A 23,084-nucleotide genomic window follows, 5' to 3' on the forward strand; every position below is an offset into this window, starting at 1 on the left:
AAATTACAAAGAAGGGAAAGAAGGCAATCAATGAAGGCGATCTATATCTCATTCACATTGTTGAATAAATAATAGCAGAGGAGGACTAAAATTAGATTCAGGAAGAAATCTGAACTAGTCCAAACATGGACTGATGCACATCTCCAGTCTAACTAGTGTACTGGAGACTCAGATTCTCAGCTGGAGCAGATTGACTGAAATCAATGATGCCCTCCTGCTTCTTGCCTGGCTCCTCATGGCTGGGCTGGAGATGCTTATGCCAGGTTGGGGAAGGGCGTGTTGATCTTGCAAATCACTAATTTCTGGAGAGACTGACCAGTTTTATCTAATGTCTATTTGCAAGAGCTGCTCTGCATGTTACAGGAGCTTGTCTCTCTAGCCCATTACAGAACCACAAGGAGGGAAGCCAGCTCCTCAGGTTTGCCATGAAAAACCTGCCCTCCACACACTGCATCCTGATACAGAACAAGATGGGGTTGATAGCTGACCACAGATATTCCCCATTCTTAATCCCGGGAGAAGGAGGAGGATAAGGAAGACACCAGTTAAGCTTGGATCTTGCAAATTCAAAACAAAGATCTATGGTCTGCAGGAAGAAATGAGAACCAGCCTGGCATGTCTCTCCGCAATTAAGAAGTAATGAATGCTAGTGTGAGCTATGTAAGCAGTGCTAGTTTGAGGTCTACCCTACTGAATCTGAAGATTAAATAGCATTAAGGCATGCCACCAAAAATGCAGTCTTGCTGATTAATCACATCTGTTTCAGCACCTGCTTAGGAAATGCTAGACATAGCTCCCTCTTTAGATGTAAACTGCTCAGTTGTTACAAAGCCCAAACCACATGATGTGAACACTGCATCACCCTTCCAAAATGATTTAACAGCTACCCCCTAAACAGACATTTTACCTGGCCGTTTGGCGAGGGTTTTGTGTTCCTCATCTCTCTGAGGGGGAGTGGATCTCTGCATTACAGACTTACCCTTCTCCCACTTACCAATCTGGCTCAAACCATGGAGCTTAACTGTGCAGGGCATCTGAAAGACTTCCTTCCAGGCAGCTGTGACCAGTGATTGATGTGACTCAGAACAGCTGTCCACAACCAGGGCATTGTTAATCCACCCAAAGACATGTTCATGCAGAGGAAACAGTTAAAAACAACAGAAGTTCATGCATCTCTGATCTTACCTAAACTTTGTATGTTCCTTGCAAATTCAGAAACCAGATGTATCCCCCACTTCTGCGTTGGGGATATTAGTTGCCCTCCTAATGCCCTTGCTTGTTGCTCAGACTCCCCAGAAGCAGCTGACTCTCCTCTCCTTCCCTTGACCATCAGAGGTTGGAGGTTTTGGCATTTGGGTCTGCTTGTTGTCTTTAGGTCTAGAAAAATGAGTCTTTTAACCTGCCTGGGGTCACACAGACAGGGGCTGACTGATCATTTCCTATTGTTCATTTGAGTGCTCAGTACTTTCCCTGGATATATCTTATCACTAGCCATCATTTCTTTTCCTCCTTTAGCACTTCTTAAAAGCATCTTTGATGGATTTCATACAGGTAATGGGACATTTCCAGAATTAAGACTATGCAAATAATTGCTTAATTTTTTTTATTTGGTTTCTGAGCTAAAGAAAACCAAGAAAATTACAGTTTCGGGCCAAATGTTCATATAACCCCTAAAAATCAGTGCCTTCCGTAAACAGAAGCAGGCTTTTCGTTATGACCCTGAAGTGAGGTGCAGTAAACTGGAGCTGATATCCCTTCTTCTGATTCATAGCAGGGCATGAGATTTGGTTACCCTTGTCATGTATCCATGAAGGGTTGACTTACATCTAAAAAGCTTGTGAATGTTATCTTTGAAGTCTCCAAAATATTGAAGTTCACGTTTGCAACAATTTTTCCTTCATTTTCATTTGTTTGACATGATTTGCTGAGTTTCATCCCAACTTGCAAACAAATTCAGATCGAGTGAGAAGACTTTTTTTTTATTTTTCTGAAAATGCCATCAGGTCTACATATAATATTGAAGGATGAAGATATACATGTCCCACGTGTCCCACAAAGAGAGCTTTTCAAAGGCGCAGATGGTGGCTGGGCACCTAACTCGCATTTGTGCTTTTACAAATTCTCTTATTGATGGGCTAATCAATAATGACAAAACTTTCTGAGAAAGAGCAGTAAATAAACCCATTAATTCCTCTTCAGTGTAATTGCACAGAAGGTCAGATCATTTTATCTATGTCTGAGTGAAGAGGAAGAAAAAATAGCTCAGATGGGGAAGGGAGACCTGGAAAGGATGGATGGAGGGATGGACGTCCCTTGCTCTCCCTCTTTCCAATGCCTGAGAGCTCCCCACCTTCTGGCAGCTTTAAACGTTGCTGCTCCTTTTGCCAAACCAGTCATATTTACAGTAATTGTTCATCTCTGAGTTTCCTATAATTTGGAAATGCCAATTCACTTCAGTCTCCTTTTCTTTTCGAGTGGGAAAACCCTCTTGCTGCTGGCCGTGGAGTCAGCAGCTGGACAGAGCTTGCCGGAGGGACGGCTCCCCAGGCTCTGACGAAATATTCTCGGAAAGCACACATTTCGGGCCAGTGGCCTGGGACAAAGATTGGGAGACATCAAGGAAAAAGGCTGTGGTTTAGAGGGGCTGAAAAAAAGGAAAGAGAAAACAAAGGAGACGTCAATGTTTTTATCGGTTTGTGTAAAAAACCCCTAAAGTTTAGGAACCAGGCTTAATTTCTTGATTGAAAAATATGAAAATGATTCATAAGACTGAAAAAAAAACTTTAAAAAGATGAAGTACCTCAAAACAGTGTGTGTCTGATTGTATTTGGTGTCTGTATAGAAATAGGGATTATACAAAAAATCAGCAGAGTAGTGTTACTGACAGAGAGCCAGAGTGAGTCGATTTCTAACCAGGTATCTGCTTCCTCTGGCCGAAGGACTTTGGATTGAATATAATTGATTACTAAAATGTGTGGCAAGTTCATTACTGTCAAAGAGAGTGGATAACTCTCAAACAGTGCAGATATTTTATTTATGAGTGAAGAAAAGAATTTTATAGCTGCCTATCACTAATCTCCAGTGCTGGAATGGAGTAAAATCAATTCAAAGTTAAAGCAAAGAGAAAGGTTTGAGGAAGAGAGAAGGATTTTCATAGCCTTGTTTTGCTTCATTTGTTATTATTTTTGTCCTTTGGTTTGTTTCTGCTGACTTAGATTTCTCCAGTTTTATTTGCGATTTAAAGGCAAACAAACAGACAGGCTTTAATAAAGAGATGTGCAGTGTCTCTGAAGTATTCAAGGGAACCTTTGCTGCTTGTGGTTTGTATATGGTTATGGTAAATAACTATCATGCTGATTTTTGTGGTCTGGCCTTTGCTGCGAGTATTTGACCACTGGAGACTCATTTAACCTAAATAACCCAACCCCGTGCCCAGCCTCAGACTAACACCACCACAAAAGCCAGAAAACCCCAACCAGCCCCCATGCACAGCAAAACAGAGCACCCCAGGAGTGACCCGGGCAAAGAGGTGCCTGGTGTCAAGGCTGGAGCTCTTGCTTTCAGTGCACGTCGGAGAGGGCAGCCATGACAAGGCTTGGCCATGGAGAGCCTCGTTATGCCTCAGGTTTGTCACTGTGAGATTCCCCTTTCCCCATGGCTGGTTCCTGCCGGCTTTCTTAATAAATGAGCCCAAATGGGAGACAGAATGACAGGGCTGAGGCCCTGAGCACAGCTCGTTGTACCTCACAGGGGGATAGCCTTGACAGGGGGCACTCAACCTGAACTGACATGGCGGGCGAAACAGAGTGTCCCTGTCTCAGTACGTGCCTCAAAAGCACCAGCCTCTGGACCTGGGGGGCCTTCACTGAGCGTGATTTCACTCTTCTTGGAGAAATTAGTGTTGAGCTTGCTATCCTGGCAAAACCAAATTAACAGGACACAAACCAGACAGTGACCTCCACTCAGAATATACCATTTAAGGTACAAAATGTTTGTACATTCTGCTGAATGCTACCAGAAAAAGGCCCTACTTGATACTTTTCCCATTGGCTTGTAAAAATGCTCCGTGATATGTATATATATGCACATATATATAGATGTATATATCTACACATCTCTCTATATATTTGTATATATATGTGTGTACATACATACATGCACACACAAACTTCTACTTCAGTGCAGAACAATAACTGGGACAATGCATTTTTCTTTGTGAAAGGTGAAAAACCCAGCTGGAAGTGCAATAAAACGCAAATGACATGCACAGGGTGGTGGGAAATTTCTCTGAAATTTCACTGAACTTTCTAGGGGGATGTCAGTCAGGGACATATGCAAGCAGTGAACCACAAAGTCAGAAGCACGACATTAGCAGGAAAAGGAACTCTCTGTGCAGAGTTCCTTCAGAGCGTGACATTTATGATTCATCTGACTATAAATTTGTGTCCATCTGAAGACAAGAATTTTTTTCTTCTTTTCCTGTGGAAATTTCTCATGTAACATAGACCTTGCTGGCTTTCAGCAAACAAAGAGCAAGTTTTTGACTTACACTTCTTGGGAGACTGTTTTCCTGATAAACAGAGATGTTTTCAAGGAGGGCAGCTGACTTCTAAAATAAATTTAACGCAGTTAAGTTGTTTGCTGTAAAACAGAGATAAACAATTTTCTAAACTACATTTAATGCAAAGGAGTGTTGTTAGGGGTCTAGAAACAACAGGTAATGAAAAATGTCATCTTCTGACACTGCTTTCCTCTTTTGTTTTCATTCTTCCTCTTACCTCAGTGTCATTAGGCAAGTTACAACATCTTTCTAAGGGGTTTGATTGATATACAGAAAAGATGAGCAGAAAACCAGTTAACACTGCACTGACTGTAGAGTGATAAATCAAGGCATAAGGTCATGCCAAGTCTTATTTCCTCCACTTATCCTGCAACCTTATGTGTAGCTTAAGCTTGAATCAAGTATTTTTTCTTCTGTGGTGGTGTTTTTCCCCTCTTCCTCTTTCCTATTGTCTTCTTTTTTCCTCAAGTCAGGTGGAAAGAGATGGAGATAGGGCTCCTGAAGGCAGGGGATGGCAGGTAAGAGAAATAGTCAGTGGACAATGCTGTGAGCTAAGTGCTCAAAGTAAAAATGACTGGCTGTTGAGAGAAGCAAGGAGCAAACACCTAGTGAGATCTCAAAAAGGACCAAAAGAAGATTTCCTAGGGACCAAAAAATGGCTGTACAATGGTTGCTGCAATTCAAAAAGTCATCAAGTTGATGGCAGGACTCTCAAACCAAAAACCCATCTGCAAAGACACATTGGGAAGGTGGAGATATGGCTATAAACACTTCCAATTTCCTGCTTGGTCGCTTTGGTCTTTTCTATTTACAAATATATGTACCCTTGCTTATAACCTTCCTTTGTAGTAGTTTTGTAGTTTCATCCTTCTTTGAGGAGCTCTATAAAAGGAGACGATAGGCATCCCAGAGCTCTGGTTGACTCAGATCCTGTCACACCACACAGTGGTGTTTCTTCTCATCTTCCAGAGAGGGAAAAATAGAACACACAACTTTTCTGGTCTCCTCTGCAATGTGCAGGTCTGCTCCTGAGCCTAGCTGATCCTCTCCTGTGTTCACCTGTTTTCCTCATCCCAAACTTTGTGCACAGGCCCCTCCATTCTTTCTCTTCCAGATGTTAATAAGTGAGACTGGGAATGCGTATGAGTAATTGGCCTGCAGAGAAACCTGTTGAACTGAGGCTAAAATTTCCCTTCAGAGAGCCAGGGGAGGATTGTTTTTTTTTCACTTACAAGAAAGGAGAGACAGAAGCCAGCAAAGGAAGCCAGTAGCTGGCAAAGGAGGAATTAGTCTGCTGGAAAATATACTTTCTTCCCCACCTCAGTTTTATAAAACTGACCAAAAGGCCAAGCCAGGATATGAAAACTGAGAAACTCAGACTGTACTAAATATATTTGTTTTTTCTCAGTTCTTCTCCAGAGTTGAGCCAAGTTGCAGAGCTGGTGGCAGCCATGCTGAAACAGAGGTGCAGATGATCAACAACATCATGCAAGCAAACCACATTCTTCCTCTGTCATTGCAGAGGGGCACACGGAGAGATAATAGTCACAAAGTGATGATGATTTCTTCCTGTTGGGAAAAAAATCATGAACAGAGAGCTTGGTACTTGTTTTATGCCATTTGTTTATCTTGTATTACATACATCTGTGCCTTTGAGCAGAAGTAGCTGCAAATAGCCCCAGACACCAATGCGTGGTTCTCAGGAAACAGCGGCATGAGGAACTGAATTCTGTGAAACAGCGAGAGGGAGGAAACTCCCTGCCATAGCTTTGCTCCTGTTGTTACAAATCAAACAGCAGCAGACTCACTCTGCTTGTTGCAGCTGTGAGTGAGACACCGCAGCAGTACCATGGGGCAATTCGCATTTGTAGTGACAGCTAGGGCTAGACAGAAGGGCCAGCTGGATGGTCAAAGGCTTTTGGAGAATCAAGAAAGATTTTTTTCTAAATACCCAACTCATCACCTGAAATATCAAGAAGGACCCCTCACCCTTGTATGCCACGGCAGCATTAAATGCTTCATCCAGTTATTTGTCCAATGTCCAGCAACTCACTTCCTCACAGCTGCCATGCACAAACTTCTCCAGATTCAGTGGGCCATGGGCCTCACAGAGCCATGTAGGAGAACGTTAGGAGCAAGCTGAGAATATTACTGCTGGAGTTCATCAAAAGAGTGGTGGCAGTGCTTATTTGTAGGAAAGTTTGGTGAACATGGCTTATTTTGGATATATTCTCTCTTGGTGTGCCTGGAATCTCTATTTTAATACAAACCAAGAAACGTAGATATATGAGATAAGAATCTAGAAAGCACTTTTTTTCAAACCCAAGTGTTTCACCTGTTAAGTGATAATTCTTTAAAGTATTTTCTTGCTCCAGTGTTGTTGTCTTGTAATTGTATTACAGTTTGCCTATTCAGCACTCCAAGTCTCTAAAGCCTAGCAAGATGCAAAGGAACAAATTAACCATATCTGAGCATCATTTTGTGCATTTAAATGTAGGTATTGTATAGACTACTGAAGTGTGACATGTTTCTGTGACTGTCTTGGGTTCTTCCAAGAAATGATATGCAGTGTTTCTAGATGAGCAAATTCAGATTCAGGTTCTGTAGAAAAGTTTAATGTTGCTGGTTCATAGTTTACACTAATCTGACATTCACATGGAAGATGTCCTTCTCCGCATTTGCAAGATTATGAGGAAATTAGGGGCAAGTTTATTTCATCTTACTTCTGTGAAAGGTTTCTAGGAGAGCAATGTTGCACCATTCTGTTTGCCTGGCACTTGCAGCCTCAAGATAATGCAATAGTCAATATCATCACACTTTATATAACAACTTGCTTACGTTCATACATGTGCTACAGTGCTCTCCTGGTCTGGGGTGAGCCCCCTCTGGACCTCCCAAACAGAGAAGAATTTGTCTGATTCATACAGCTATGCTTTCATCTCATGTCATGAGTCATCTAATTTCTCCCATTTCACTTTCATTACTATGTCTTCTCTTAGCCCCCTGATTTAAAACACCCCCTGGCAGTGCTAGTGGAAGAGGTCCTTGTTGTTTAGAATACAGACTGCGTTTTCCATGCAAAAGTCCAGCCAAGCTGTACCCACAACCACGATCTTCTGAACTAGGAAAATCTCTGAGGCAAAACTCTGTGGAGCTGACACGGATGACTGGTGGGCTGAGTTACCACCTTTCAGCAGCTTGCTTGATGCCCTCCTTCCCTCGTCTAGATAACATGCTTTAAGTCCCCCATAAAAGATCAGTTGCAAAATCTTCTGACATGCTAGTAAATAATGGAATAGCTGGAAGGAATCAGAGCCTTAGCTTACACTGTATTCACAGGGACTGCAAAATCAAAGGGGCAAATTGATCTGACAACATCAAACTGCTCAGTGTACAACATATTAAAATGAATTTCTTGTTAGCTGTTAGGAGCAGCATCTTGATTAGTATCTCTGTACTGAATGTTTTCTTGGAGCTGTGCCAATGGTGCCTCATTGTCTGATTTTGAAGGACTGTAATTGAGTGATAATTACAAGCTCCTTTTTTGAACCAACACTATCTGCAAGCCCTGATAAACTTCATGACCATTTAGCTAGAAATCTGAGAACTCTAAACAATTTATTTACAAAGAAAGACACTGACGTCTTTTAACATACTAGACCAATTGCCTGCTCTCCACTGCAAGGACAACATGTACATCGGCATTTGGGTGGTGCCAATTAACAGCATGCTGAAGTTTGGGTTTTGGGTTTTTTAAGATTTTAAAATAATTTTTCTCTCTTTGATGTGGTCTGAATTAGCCATTTGTACAAGCTTCTTCCCGCCTGCACAGCCAGAGCAGTTTTGCAGTGGTTTTAGACCCATGAAGGCTAGTCAAGGTAATATCTAATTTTATCCACTTGGGATTTCTTGTGTTAAGTTCAGTGAAGAGAAAACTAAATCTAAAGTGATAGAAAAATATGAGATGCAGAAATGAAGAAAAGTGTTATTTAACTTGTGGATCGGATGATGCAGCCTGTTTTTCTGCTGATTTTGTCATTTGGCTATTTATGTCTCATCTCTCTCTGGAAGTGACATAATCAGAATTACATACTGGCTTGCCCCTTCACCTCAAAGCTTTGTAGAGAGTAGTTTTCAGTGGTGGAGAGACAGATAGTTAAAAGAGACCCGAACACCTACTGCTTACAGACCTACAATAGCAGTATACTCACGGTGCACACTGGATATTGCATTCCTGCTGTACTTACTGGAGGTGTAACCCATGAAGCTTACCCCAGGGTCAAGTTTTCAAAAACAGTGTTTCAGCAAAGTCCTAGAATGGTAGAAAAACAAGTCTGGAGAGGACTAGGAGCAGTCACCTGCCTTGAAGAACTGTGTTATTCTTGACATATACTTCTCCAGTTTGTTCTTAAAAGCCTCCAGAGATGATGGGTCCACCCAGTTGAGATAAGCCCTCTTAGTGGTGCATTGCCCTTAGTTTTTGGGAAAGTCTGTCTATGCTCAACCTGACCTGCTTGTTCTGCAACTACTGCCCACCACCCTTCAATTTCTGCTATCCAAGACTGAAGGTAATGGTTTTATTCCTTTACAGCAGCCTTTTTTGTGCTAGATGGCAGTAATCTCTCCCTCTAGTCTTCTCTAGCCAAAATGATCCCAGACTTTTTTTGCACTTTCCTCACAGTCAAAAGGGGCTGACTCACTGGCTAACACCACCCACTAGTTACTGGCTGTAAGTACCCAAAACACAGGGTGGGGACCTTTGCAGGGGCCAGGACGGAAACCTGGGGGCAATAACCCCCTCCAGCTGCCCCAGCAGAACCTGCTGGAGCCTGTTTGTCAGAGCTCAGCAGGGATGGCCGTGCTGGGCTCTGACATGAACTCTCTCCCTTTGCTTTTGTCAGGACTGGTGTGTCAGGAGAGCACGGGAAACCCTTGTGTTTCTTATTCCCTCCTTACCACAATCTCCAGGTTTAAGTCAGAGATAATTTAAAGGGTTTATCAGCATTTAGTCATAAAGGAAGCAGCAGGCTGACCTGCCTTTACCAATGCCCAGCCTGTCTGGGGTCAATAGTGCAAAAGACTCATTTTCACTTGTCTAACAATACATAAATTGATTTGCAGGTCCAATGGGTTACATTTATCTATTTGTCCAGCAGCAGTATACTGTGCATGCATATAGGGAAATGCACCTCTGAAGCTTTTAAATGGATTTCTGCTCTGGGTAATGCTCCTTCCATGACCTATAGCTATTAAAACATGATGGATATTGGCCATGATTTTTTGTGTACTCAGTTTAAACAACACAATTCATATGAATGTCAAAGTACACTTACCATACAGGTTGTTTGCAGAATTCCAAACTTTAAAAAGTCTCTCCTTTAGAATAAAATATACCTTTCAAAAGGCCACGTTCTCAAATAATTAGAGCAGCATAGCTGAATGCTCATCTAGTTTGCAGCCAAATCTGAACCAGAAAACATATCTGTTTTATTTGATAGCATGATGGGTCTTTCAGTATTTCAACTGTGGAAGCTTTTACAATGACAGTTCAAAATTAGGCAGTTTGTCTTTTACTTCTCTATAACTTGCTCTCTTACTAAGAAGAATTAATTTGCTGTTCTCAGCCTGTGGTTCATGGAAGAGAAAACATGCCCAATCTTGCTGCAGATTCATCCTGATACAGCACCTCAGGGAGAGTTGTAGTATATATTTTTGGTCTGATGGTGAATCTCTTGACTTTTTTACCTGTACATACATAGATTGAGAAAAGCAGATGAAGTAATCTATTCAGACACTTTTCTTTGGAAGTTGAAGATTCTTTTGCCCCTGCCATTTGCGTTTTGCTTCAAGAAATCAACGCCTGTTTCAAAATAGAAAATCCACCTTTCCTTACGAAATGTGAGAGGTGTGGGTGAATCAAGTCCATTCTCCAATGCTGACTAATATAGAAATTAGCTATTAGAAGAATTATCTTTGCAGCACTCCCTGTCCTTTTTTCTCTCCGTCTGAAATGACCACAATCTCCTAAATTAATGTTGAACTCACTCAAACCACACATATCACTGTTGCCATCTTGCCTTCTCCTCCCTCATAGCCATCACGCTGCTGCTGCTTCTTCACATGTGCTTGGAGACTGTTGAACTCTCAGTTGTTTCTGGAGCGATGCTTCGGAAATAAAATTGTCCGACACACATTTTATCATGATGTTTTCTGATAGATTTTCCTTCCTAAAAGATGGGCAAGGCCTTGTTGGACCTGAACTAGGCATTCAGGTAAAGTAGCGCCTTATTTGACACCCAGCCTCTCTTTTACCACTAGATAGCTATTTTTAATCTTATGTAGAGACATTTGTTCTTGACTTAGCTCATTAAGGTTTTTTATAAGCTTTGGAAGTAGGACAGCAGATGAAATGGGAATTCAGATATCAGTATGAAAATATGGAAGGTCTGGATATGCTCTGCTCCAGCCCACCCCTCCTCTGCAGAAAGCAGGACCATACCACTTCAGGTGCCTTTATCAGAAGTAAATACATACTGATATGTTTTGGCTGGTTTTTGTCTAAAGTTCAGGTCTAGGATGACAGCTTTTCATTAAATTATTAATAGCCTTTTCCTTCAGTAATGACAGGTTTTCAAGAAATATTTTGTTTTCAAAAAAGGTTTTAATTAAAGATAAAATAGGAAAAATCTTGCCTACCTCTTCTTACGTATGCAATTGGACTGGTTATTTATTTTATTTGTAAATAAATAGTTATGAATTCTTCTCTTTTAACAAGTTTAAATCAGCCCCTCCATCATAGCTGGGTCTGGCACAAAGATGACCTGCAATTGTCTGTTTTCAGAAAGTATAACAAATGGTAGCATGATGTTTTAAGAAAACCTCCCTAAAGATTTCTTAACCTTATTTTTCCTCTGAAGCTGGTCTATGTAGAAGCCAACACCAATTAGAAATACTGTAAAAATGACTATGGATATTGACATAGTATTTCTTGCATTACATGCAGGGCAATATCCTCCTTTGGCCTCATCTATCAGAGAGGCCACCGGGCATGGTGAGATACCTCAGTTCTTATGCCATCTTGTCAGGTCCTACCCCCAGGTTTCAGTGTGGGAGAAAGACCTATGCTGCCTGTCATGCAGCCCAGGCTGCAGTGCCCCTGCAGAGTGACAGGTTTCTCCTTGATGTTCAACAGTGGATATAGATCAAGTACAATGGTACTTTACCTGTAAAATTGCCAGAGAAATTCACAAGGAGTAAAGCAGCCGCTGTCAATCTGGAGTCATATATCTTGATGGAGCAAGGCAGGAAGAATTAAATAAATACAAAATGGATTAAAAATGTAATTGAACGCATTTTGTAAAATGACATATGTTCAGCTGTACCTGTACTCACCAAACACAGTGAGCTAGCTGGTAAACTTCAGCAACTGCTTAAAAATAGAAGGCAATGTGTGTTTACCCTGGGAGTGTCAAGGAAAGCAAAGCAGTTGGTGGGGCACCTGGAGGCAGAACTTGCTGAAGCTTCTGAGAGAAGGTGGTTTTGCTTCAAGTCACTGTCCAAGTTTCACCCTGCTTGGCTAGAAAAGCTGGAAAAGAAGCTCCATTTTCCTTTTCCAAGCTACATAAAAACACGTAAAAACTGCATGATGGGGCAAGACCTTCTAGACTTAAAAACATAGAAATGACTAGTTCAGTTCACTGACTGCTGATGCTAAATCCTTTCTTAAACAGTGTCAAACACAAAGCAACTAAGTTCAAAATTTGTGTCCAGCACATTTAAATGATAATAACTGATATATAAAATCTGTCATATGCATTTTTTTTGGATCCCGATTTCTGTCCAAACAGAACGTGCCACAAATCATAAGAAAACTATAAAATATCCGTGATAATGAACTATATAATTAAATCTTTTATAATATTAAAAAATTAAAACTTAAATATTTACATTACAAACTATATTAGTGCTTCCTCTTGACCAAAAGTAGTAAAAAGTTTAATGTAAAGCACCTATTTGAACAACTCCTTAATGACTTCTAATAAAAAATTATATATGGTTAAGAAAGTAAACAAATGTAGAGATTCAAAATCACATTGAATCTCCAAACACAGTGCTTGAATTACTCAAATTAAAAATCCCAAGCACAGGAAGGTGTGATTACCATGTCAGCTGCTCCAAGCTGGCATTTTATACCTGGGGGTATCTTTACATGATAACTGCAGCTGACAGAAGCGTCTTGCCTGGCTCCCCTCTAAGGAAACACAGCCCACGCAGGTTTTGATCAAGGAAGAGGACTAGCAACAACCCCCTGAAACCTGGGTCAGCTCTGACACGCATCATCACCAGCACCCAAAAGCAAGGAAGAAGAGGAGGAAACTTCGTATTAACAGCAATTATACTGAACATGGGCTTCTGTACCAAAACGCTGGTGATGAACTCCACCTCCAGCTTTCATGCCTGAGGTTTGTCTGCCTAATTAGCCAACATGGAAGTTTGGGGTTTTCATGCTTCCCCTTGGGGGAAGTTTGGCTTTAAATCCAAATATTGTGGTCACTCTCACTACATTTTCCTCAGAGTTGTGCTGGTGTAGCTGTCTTCAAATAATTGGAGCTTTTCAAGGAAAACAACAAAAAACAACATTTTTTCAACACTTTTAAAAATTATTATTATGGAGAAATGGGATTTTTTTTCCTGGCGTCTTCCTTGGAAAGGTTTGAATGGGGGTGTGTGTGTATATTTATATATGTATATGTATGTAAATATTTAGGGGGAACCTGTGGCTGATAGTGGGATAAGGAGCAGAAAATCGGATCTTAAAACAGGAAGCATCAGGCAAACTCTGTCGCAGGCCATGTTGTAAGCTATGGCTACGTTAATGAAATATGAGGGCTAGCCAAGGCCTGCTCCTCCCAGGGGCCAGCCTTCTTGTGCCTGCCCTCACATGGGGATCAGCTCTGCCCTCAGTCAGGGGAGCCTCCCCTGCCCATGACAGACCCAGTGCCCTCACTGCCCCCTGTGCTGCAGAGAGCTGAGTCCGTGGCCCCACTGCCATCCTTGGGGTGTTGGGGCTGCCCCGTCTGCATCTGGGGAGTTGCTGGGGCTGTTTTTGGGGCAGGCAGTAGCTGCACCTGCACCCCATAGATACCTCACCTGCAGCAGCCTATGGCAGCGTCCCCTCCTGCAGTACCCCATGGCTGTGCCCTGAACCTGGACACCCCTCCCTTGCTCACACACAGCACTTGCTGCAGCGCAGGAGATGTCTTCTCCTACCCCCTTAGAATAGCTGCTTTCCTCTGTGTTTATCTTGGCCAGGTGGCTCAGAAATACAACCTGTTTTTTTCCTAAAAAAATGATTGCACATACAACGTGTGGCATAATATTTGTCTTCAAAACTAGCAGGGATCTGATCATGGAGTGAAGGCAATTTACAGAGTCTCAGAGTTACAACGCAAGCTGAGTGTTTACTATCTTTACTCAAGTAAAAAATGTCAGCTGGTTGGGGTTTTTTGCAGGAGTTGTGGGTGTTTTCCTTTGTTAGCCATTTAACAATATTTTATCTGAAACAGGAAACAGGGGTTACAGTTAGGTCAGGCTATAGGGTCTCACAGACCGCTGAGGAAAACAATAAACACACAGACAGCAAACCCTTGGAAAGTGAGAAGGGAACTGTTGCCTCCACAAAGAGTAGATCAATCATTTTTCCATAAAAGAGGAAAGTGAATGAACATGGACTTTAGACATGACAGCCAGCAAGGACCTGAGCTAATGTGCAGCCACGCATGGGTGATGTTGTGAATGGCAGTGTGTGCCTGTGGGGGCAGGGGGGACAAGGGGAGAGGAAAGGTGGGAGGTAGACAGTTGTTGACAAAGCTCAGAGTCTTCCCCAGCACCCTTTGAAATCAAGAAAGTGTTACTTGCTTCTTAAAAGTTGGGGTGAATCCAGCATCCTCAGGAGGGATCAGGCTGCCAAGTCTCTGTCAGTTTGGAGTTCAGGCATTTAATCAATTCCATTTGTATTGCCAAGGTTGTAAAAAGAAAATAGCTGTTCAGTTCTGTGCCCCCTATTTTATCCGTGCAAAACCAGTCGTGATGTTTGATTTCCGTGGCAAAAGCAGTTTAAAGAAACACCACTTACACCAAACAGCCTGCAAAGAAGCACAATCTATCCTACAGATGACGTTTCCAGGGCTGGCCTTAGTCAATCGAAGTGCAAGTAAGAAATACAGGCAATACCTCTACTTATTTTCCCCCAGAAATTTAACTTGGCTGTTTTCCATGGGGAGCAAGCAGCCTTCTGCTGCTTCCCCTCACTAGAACTAACCAACAGCCCGACCAAGGCTGCTGCAGCCCAACCTGCGACCCTAGTCCCTTGACCAGCTTCTCTCCTGTGCCAGAGCAACCCTGTATTGAAGTCCCAATGTGGTTCAGGGACTCCCATGGGGTTGGGAAGTGGGGAACAGTGGCCTGTGTGCATTGCAGCACCCACTAAACGTATCTCATGTGCTTCATGCCATGTATGTGCTAAGTTTAATCAAGCAGAGCCTGCTAGGACCCCTGGGAGGATAAGGCAGCTTCTGGCCCCATTGGGAAGCCTATGGCACGTGCCCTGAGCTGGCCAGACTCTAGTTCTGAAAAGGGCTGATGGGGCATCTACCCATTCTGGCATTGCACCCATGACTGTGAGGTAAGGATGCAAAAATGTCTGTAAGTAAGTGTAGGCATAATTTACGATTGCATTGCCTGAGCTGGTGAAAGGGCTTCTGGGTAACCGGCCCACATAGACACACATTACAAAATACAATATAGGATATGAAGTGATATAATCTTTAAAAACATAGGCTGATTTGGAGTATAGCTTAGTTCAGTAGAGACCACTTCATGTCACATGCCCTCAGTTACCTTCCTTTTAATCCTCTGTTGGCATTTCTATGCTCTCTGTGTGTCTGGCTGTAAATCCCTAGGGGCAGGGACCTTTTCTCACTTGGCGCTTATTTCAGACAGAGGTGTTTGTCCTGAATGAGTCATGGGTATACCAATGGGTAATCTCTAGTTTTGAGATGGTGTAATTACAAGTTTGCAGAGACCTGTGACACTTCACCCATTTAAGAGAGTAGAATTTGGCCCATTACCCATGAAGAGCTCTGTAACGAGGATTAGCCATCCACATGACTTAGCCTGCAGAAATTAAAGTTATCATAAAATTTCCTCCATAACTGAGAAGTCAAAAGTGTTTTTTATGAATTCCCACAAAGCTGTGAGAGCTTTTTGTTTGTCTTTAGGAGAAAAGTAACGTTACATGTTGCCTTAACTTCATTGCAGCAAAGCAGAAAAAGCCTACCTATTGCTTTTCACTGTAGAAGATACTGTAATTTCCTGCTGTTTTCTTAACAAGCAGAGCTATCTAAACAAGGAGCATTCCTGGGGATCCAGATAAAACTGCTTCCCAGGCTAGACCTTACAGGCAAACACCCACCCCCATCCTAGGCAATTCATAGCTCTGGGCAGGGCTTTGGCTGACCTTGGAGCAGAGGGGTGATACTTCACAGCACCTGCAGGTTTGTCCTGGTTTTGGCTGGGATAGAGTTAATTTTCTTCATAGTAGCTAGTAGGGGGCTGTGTTTTTGATTTGTGCTGAAAATGGTATTGATAATATAGAGATGTTTTTGTAATTGCTGAGCAGTGCTTACACAGAGTCAAAGCCTTTTCTGCTTCTCACACCACTGCACCAATGAGCAGGCTGGGGGGGGCATAAGAATTTGGGAGGCGACACAGCTGGGACAGCTGACCCCAACTGACCAGAGGGATATTCCACACCATATGACATCATGCTCAGCATATAAACCTGGGGGAAGAAGAAGGAAGGGGGCACATCCAGAGTTATGGAGTTTTGTCTTCCCATGTAACCATTACATGCGATGTAGCCCTGCTTTCCTAGAGATGGATGAGCACCTGATTGTCAATGGGAAGTAGTGAATTAATTCCTTGTTTTGCTTTGCTTGTGTGATTGGCTGTTGCTTTACCTATTAAACTGTCTTTATCTCAACCCATGAGTTTTCTCTTTACTCTTCCAATTCTCTCCCCTGTCCCACCGGGGGAGTGAGCAAGCGGCTTTGTGGTGCTTAGTTGCTGGCTGGGGTTAAACGACAGGGTCTGACACCTGCGTTGCTGCTTAGGGGCTTCCCTGTCACAGAGAACATGGCTGGGAATGCATCTTCTTTCACCTCTTTGCACTTTGTTAATTCTTTGGGATTGGATATATCCATTGACAATTAGGAAAAAACATATTTGCCAACATAGCAGATAAAGTTCAGTTATCTCTATTCATAATGGAGCATGCAATAATCATCCTTTCTTTTTATATGCCACATTCAACTTCCTTCACCTGTCTGCACCTCCATGCAGTTTGTGACCTGGGAGCAATATATCCACTGATAACTACTAAATGTGTGTACCTTCCAGCTCAGAGGGCCTAAAGCTTCTTATGCCTACAAGCTGGATGATATCTGAGACTTAAGTCTTGCCCTGTTAATTTTATTTTTCCAGCTAAGTATCCCTTACTGGACACCGCCACCATTTGTAGTGGGCAAATGGACTTTGGTCTCATTCAGTGGACCATCATAAAACTTGATGACTTAGAAGGTGGACCCAGCACTTCCCAGCTCCAGAGGACAGTGGTTTTTCTAACCCCAGTTAGAAAAGCTATTTCTAACCCTGGTTAGCCCAAGTTGTTTCCACATGAGCTGAGCAGCACCTGGCTTTGACCCTTTGAACATGTACAAGACTCAATACAAGCATCTAGAAAGGGAATTATATTATTGCGGAGAAATCGAGTTTGTGGGAATGTGAGAACGTTACATCACATTACATGCATATTTGCACCAGCTATGAAACATCAATGAAATTCATATTTCCTATGAAATATGAATTATTTGTCTAGACATTAACAATGAAACATTTTAAACTCTTCAGCCTTTATTACCTCCTAACTCTTCACACAATCTTCAAACCAATTGACTTCACCGAACCCGCCTATTTGATACAAAACTTGGATGCTCAGTTCATCAAAGCATACATTGAATGTACTGTGTATTCAGTCACAAGCAAGGAACTTGCACTTCAGACAATGATACCTAATATTTTGCAGCAAACTGTCTATTATCACTGTGTGCAGGAAAATGAGCTTAATTCTATATCACAAAGTCATACGTCATAGGATTTTTAAGAATTACTTGGAGAAAGAATTGCCAGCTGCGTTATTTAGTGATTGCTGCAGCATGGCAGTTACAGAGGACTGTGGGTGAGACACTACCATAGCCAAATGAAGGTAGAGGTGTTATATGGTCCCAGGTATCCATCCTACTTCATCCTGTTTCCTTCAATGGGTGTTACAGAAGAATGGGCTTGGAGTACCAGGAGGGAGGTCAGCTGGTACGGGCAGACCCATGCAATTCCCCACACTGCCACACTGCCTGCCTGTGTTTTGCCTACTGATGCAGGGAGCGGAGTGAGGGGAAAGGACCCATTCTGGAGTGCAGCAGGGCTGATCCTCCCTGCATTGCTACTGGCAGCCTGGCTGTTTAGCTCAGAAGTGGCTGGCGGTGAGCCTGCAGGCGGCTGGTAGTTTGTTTCCAAGACATATTACAAGAGAAAGTTTTAATGGCAGCTGTGAAAAACCCATGGCCACAGCTTCCTGATAATCCTTTCTGATCCTTTGCCTCAGTGCAGGAAAACAATGCTGAAAAAGTGTCGTGGAGCTCTGAAGGTCAAAAAACCTCTCCTTTTGGTTTTCTGCTCATTTAACTGCAAATGGTATTTGTTAGGGCTGCATTTTCTCTTTCTGTCCCACTTCTCTCAATTCAGCTTCCTCAGCAAGAGAAACACTCTGTTTACTCTTCTCAAAATTCTGTGCATTACTTGCACAAATATTCAGTCATGTGATTCAAAATTTTAGTAAATAATGAAATAGCAGCCAAGCCAGTGCTTGTACTGGAACATCCATGTGGGAAGAGTATCGAGGAACAGCAGCTTTACATAACCATGATGCTAATTAGGCTCTGGGCAAAGCAATACCATCGCTGGAAGAATAGAGTATATTGTCCTTTCTCCATCGAGTCTGTTGAGAAAAAGTAAGCCAAGGCCAAGAGTGTAATGGCATGCAACAGATGGTACCATCTGGACAGCACAAGCATCATGGCACTGACAGTCTGCCCTCTAGCCAGAGTGGTCATACTCTTGGCTCCCTATTAAATGTGTGAGAGATGCATGGAAAGCAATGGCACAGGGTGGCAGGTACGTGGGGCTGGAGTCAGACCCTGCTGCCAGCTAGACTAACCTCACCAATGGTGATGGCACTGCTGCAGTTTGTGCCAGTTAAGAAGCTGGCTTGTGGGCAGCAGCCTGTATTTCCTCAGCTTTAAAACCACATGTAAGGCTACACAGCACATAAAATGAGAAAGGCAGTCTTCTGTGACTCTCGCAAGCTGGCTGCAAATCCTCTTTTCAGACCTGCTGGTGTCACCACAGAGCTTACGGATTCAGAAGAGCCTGAGCCTAAACCCTTGGGCTCTATTTGCTCTCGTCTTCGTAATCCTCACCCAGGGCAGAAGCCTGCATAGCCCCGGGCCGTGCTGCCCCAGGGGGGCACCTGCTGGTGGGCCCCTCTCAGCCTGTGGGATTAGTCAGCTTTGCTGGGAAGAGGTTGGGTGAACTGGAGGGGAAGGAAGAGGGTCTTTGGGGTTTATTGCACTCCCCCCCGAGAGTCCAAGGGTCCCCACTGGGCTTTTTTGTGCCACCACTCACCCCCAAGACTTCTTCAGGACAGCTGGAATAGGGAAGGGGACATTTCATAACAACACCTTCCCTGCACACACACACTTTAAAGCCCCCCTCTAGTATTTTCCTCCTCTTGCAGCCTGGGGTCTGCAGAGACGGGCTCACTGAGAGCTGCTCTGAGCAGGGAACTGGAATGTTGGTGTTATCCTGGAACTTTCATTCTGGTGTAATACTGCCTTGCTCCTGAAGCACACAGTTATTCTGCTATATGATTATTTTTAACGCATATACGGCTTTGATGTGGTTGATTCCAAAGGGGCATAAAACACATCAGAAAAATGGTGTCTGTGTGTGGGCCATTCATGCCATTGTAATGGCAGCAGGTGAAGCTCAAGCTTTAACTCCTGCAGTATGAGCTTCCACAGGGCAGTAGCTCTGTGCTTACAGCATTGCCTGCTACAAAGGAGAGTAAAGTTCATGTCTTCAGCTTGGGCCCACCTTCCAGCAGAGTAGGTTTGCTGTTAGGTTCTGTGGGCATGAGCTGCATACCTAGAGCAGAGAGACTAGGTCATTTGCATTATTTTGCCCAGCTGAGGAAGAAGCATTACTTCCTTCCTCACCTCCCCAAATCTGTGTTCAGCAAGGGTTCCTAGCTCAGATGTAGCACAGGGCTCTAGGATGGCTTCTGTTGTTATGAGACTGTGTCCTGACAGCTCAGAGGTTGGGCAGAGCCCCCTAACATCCACCTGGTTGCACTCACAGAGACATGCTGGTTGTAGTGCCTTCACTACTTATCTGCTATTCTGCCCTGGGTGTGAGATGCTCAGGTTGATTTTTATTTGAGAGTGCTTGGGTTTTTTCCAATGTGCAGTGAGAATATGTTTTTAATTGCAAAAATTTTTTTCAGGATATGATAACTTTTTCCTGCCTAGCTCTACAGACAGCTCCTCTGAGTTGTGAAGCAGAAAAAAAGAAGTCTGGGCACAGTAATAATTCTGGCTGTTATTATGAAGCAGTAATTATTGTGCCTGACTGTGTTAGTGGACCACAATCTCTCTTGATCTCACTGCCACCCCCCAAACAATATTGCTTCCATCTAACTAAGAAGCCAACGCAGAATGAACTACCTGTATGCTGTGTGCAATACATGTAGTTGGATGAGGTTCCCTGGAGACCCATCTGCACTACTTGCCGGTGTCTTTACTGAGGTTGAATTGGAAGGGGAATCCATTAAAAAGAACGGGGGGTGTGTGTGTGTGTTTGTGTGAATCAATATTAAAATTAGAAAACATTATAGGAGGTAATGATGCCAATTAAAGAGCAATGCACCCATTCTCAGCTGGCTTGGTCTGACTGGTGAGGGTGAAGGGCTGCGAGCCCCATGGTGCACACATTCTGCTCCCCCTGGCATGGGGCTGGCAGCACTCCCAGCACCATGCCACTGCAGCAAGCCTTGGTGCTGTGCTGGGAGCCAGTGGGTGCCAGAGAAAGACCCTAATGAGGGTAAAACCTCTCCTCCTGGTCTCAGCAGGCCAAGGCATACCTGTGGCTCGAGGCAGGCACGGCGGGGGGGTTGCTGCACAGGTGTATAGGGTGAGGTTTCTGGATAACTCAGGTCATCCATGCAAGTAAGAGAAACCACCCATAAACATCCCAGAAACAAACAGAAAACAGCAGAGCAGCTGGAGAAACACTGGTTCTGCTACCCAGGGAGAAAGTGGAGAGGTTTGGGGGTAGACCTCCTGTCTGGGGAAGGGTCTCAAACAGCGCTTTAGGGAAGTGTATATGGTGCCTGATCCATTTGGTGTTCAGAGAATGGAGGCAGTTTGCCTGCTGTCTTTACATTAGCAGAACTGCACAAAGGAAATGCCCTTTCTTCTAATGGAAGCAATTCACGTTTCCAAATACTGGTGATGATTTTGGCTTCAAAGCAGCAGTAACATGCTAGGGAGAATGCCAGTTTTAGATAATGGCAACCACACAAGAAACTCCTTTTTCAGATTTCTTAGTATTCTTTAGAAAAGGATGAAATAAGTATAACTTCCAAATAATATTAAAATCTGGGGAATGGTTTTGAGTGGGCTGTGCTATGCTCTGCATAACATAAATGCTTCTATATTACTTGTGGGTAAAAAAGCAGTAGATACACAGTAAAATGTATGAAACACCTGACAGTACAAAACAAAAGAAAGGAAGAGAACTTCTATTTATTGTCTTTTACTTTAAAGAGAAAGCTTCTCCCTGAGCTCCCAACCAACTCCTTATCTCTCTCTGGCTAGGATCAGGTGCGATTATGCAAAAATACAATTGGCCAAAAATGGCTAATGATTATTTGTTATCAGAGTAGGAGCTTTTTCAACAGCAGGATATTTTGAAGACTTCATTTTCTTCATACTGCTTTTCATTGGGCTTTTCTTTTAAGCCCTTCTCTTCAATGGAAGAAGAAGAACTGATCAAATAATGGGAATCTGTTTTGTGACTCCATGGCAGCTCTTCTCTTTTCACATGCTGTGCAAGGAAAACTACTGTATTTTTGTATGAATATTTCACATATTTGCACCCATCTCTACAGACATGAAATGTGTGCTAATCTAACATCCATGGCTCCACTCATGGAGGTTAAGTTGGTCAATGAATGCATATTTGCAGGCTGAAAATCTTCGTGTTGCCCTGTGTGAAAATTTAGCTTTTCTCCATTCTTTTTGTAAAATGTGAAATATTGTCAAGAGTTTGAAGTGATGAGAGAAAGAATACCCTGTAAGTTATATTGCTTTATTCTTGCCTTCAGTTATGACTTCTTCTTCTTTGTTTTCATGGCTATCTTGATCGTAATTGAAGTTAAAAGTAATTTCCACCTTTTCAGTCCCAAGTCCCCGTTTTTCTCTCCTTATGCCTACAAATTCTCTTTTTTTAACTTAAGTACCCCCTCAGTATTCAGCTTAAATACACGGGTAAACATTCATAGGACCAGGCCTTAACAGTAGACACATTTGGTTCAAGGAAACCATCATCTTCCATCTGTTGTTTGAGAAAACAGGTACTGGAAAGTGGTACTATTCCATTCTTCTATGGCTCAGATGATGCTTCTTCTCCGTTCCTCACAGCCCATCAGCTGCACGAGGGTAACCAGCACTTTACGCATAGTTCCTCTGAGGCTATCGCTACTCTCCCCTTCTTTTCCTTTCTCAATCTCAGCTGATGCTCAAGGGGAAGGAAAGCACTTAAGTGTCTCTTTTGGGGCTTAGTCTACATTCCTCTCAAGTCTCCAGGAAGCTAAAGGGGACCTGTGGGCCTTACCATAAATAAACTATGGTTTTAGTGTTCATTAGACATCCCCCTGTCCCCTCCTCTGTCTCTCTTCAGTTCTTTGACTTGTGCTCTCACCAACAAACAAAATGAGTTCTCAGCCAGTGCAGTGGATGAGGATGCAGCGATGTTGTTTGGAATATGTCCTTTCTGCACACAAAAAACACAATGATACTTCCTCCTCTGTCCAAGCATGTGTCCTCCATATGAGCTGGGTGAGTGACTGGAGCAAACTGAAGAAATGTGGGGCAAAGCGATGCCCTCATCCTGCAGGGAAGTGGCAGAGCCCTGCATGGTGGCCCAGCCATTCTTGCAGCTGCCAGACGGTGCATGCTTTAGCTCTGCTTCTCATCTAGTTTTACTGTAATTACCAGGACTGTTCCAACTCGGCTGAGTGCTACAGGCAGGAGGTAAAATGAAGGCATGATTAAAATAATTGCTGGGT

The sequence above is a fragment of the Phalacrocorax aristotelis genome, chromosome 1 (genome assembly GCF_949628215.1).
Source record: "Phalacrocorax aristotelis chromosome 1, bGulAri2.1, whole genome shotgun sequence".
In the NCBI taxonomy this organism is placed as follows: Eukaryota; Metazoa; Chordata; class Aves; order Suliformes; family Phalacrocoracidae; genus Phalacrocorax; species Phalacrocorax aristotelis.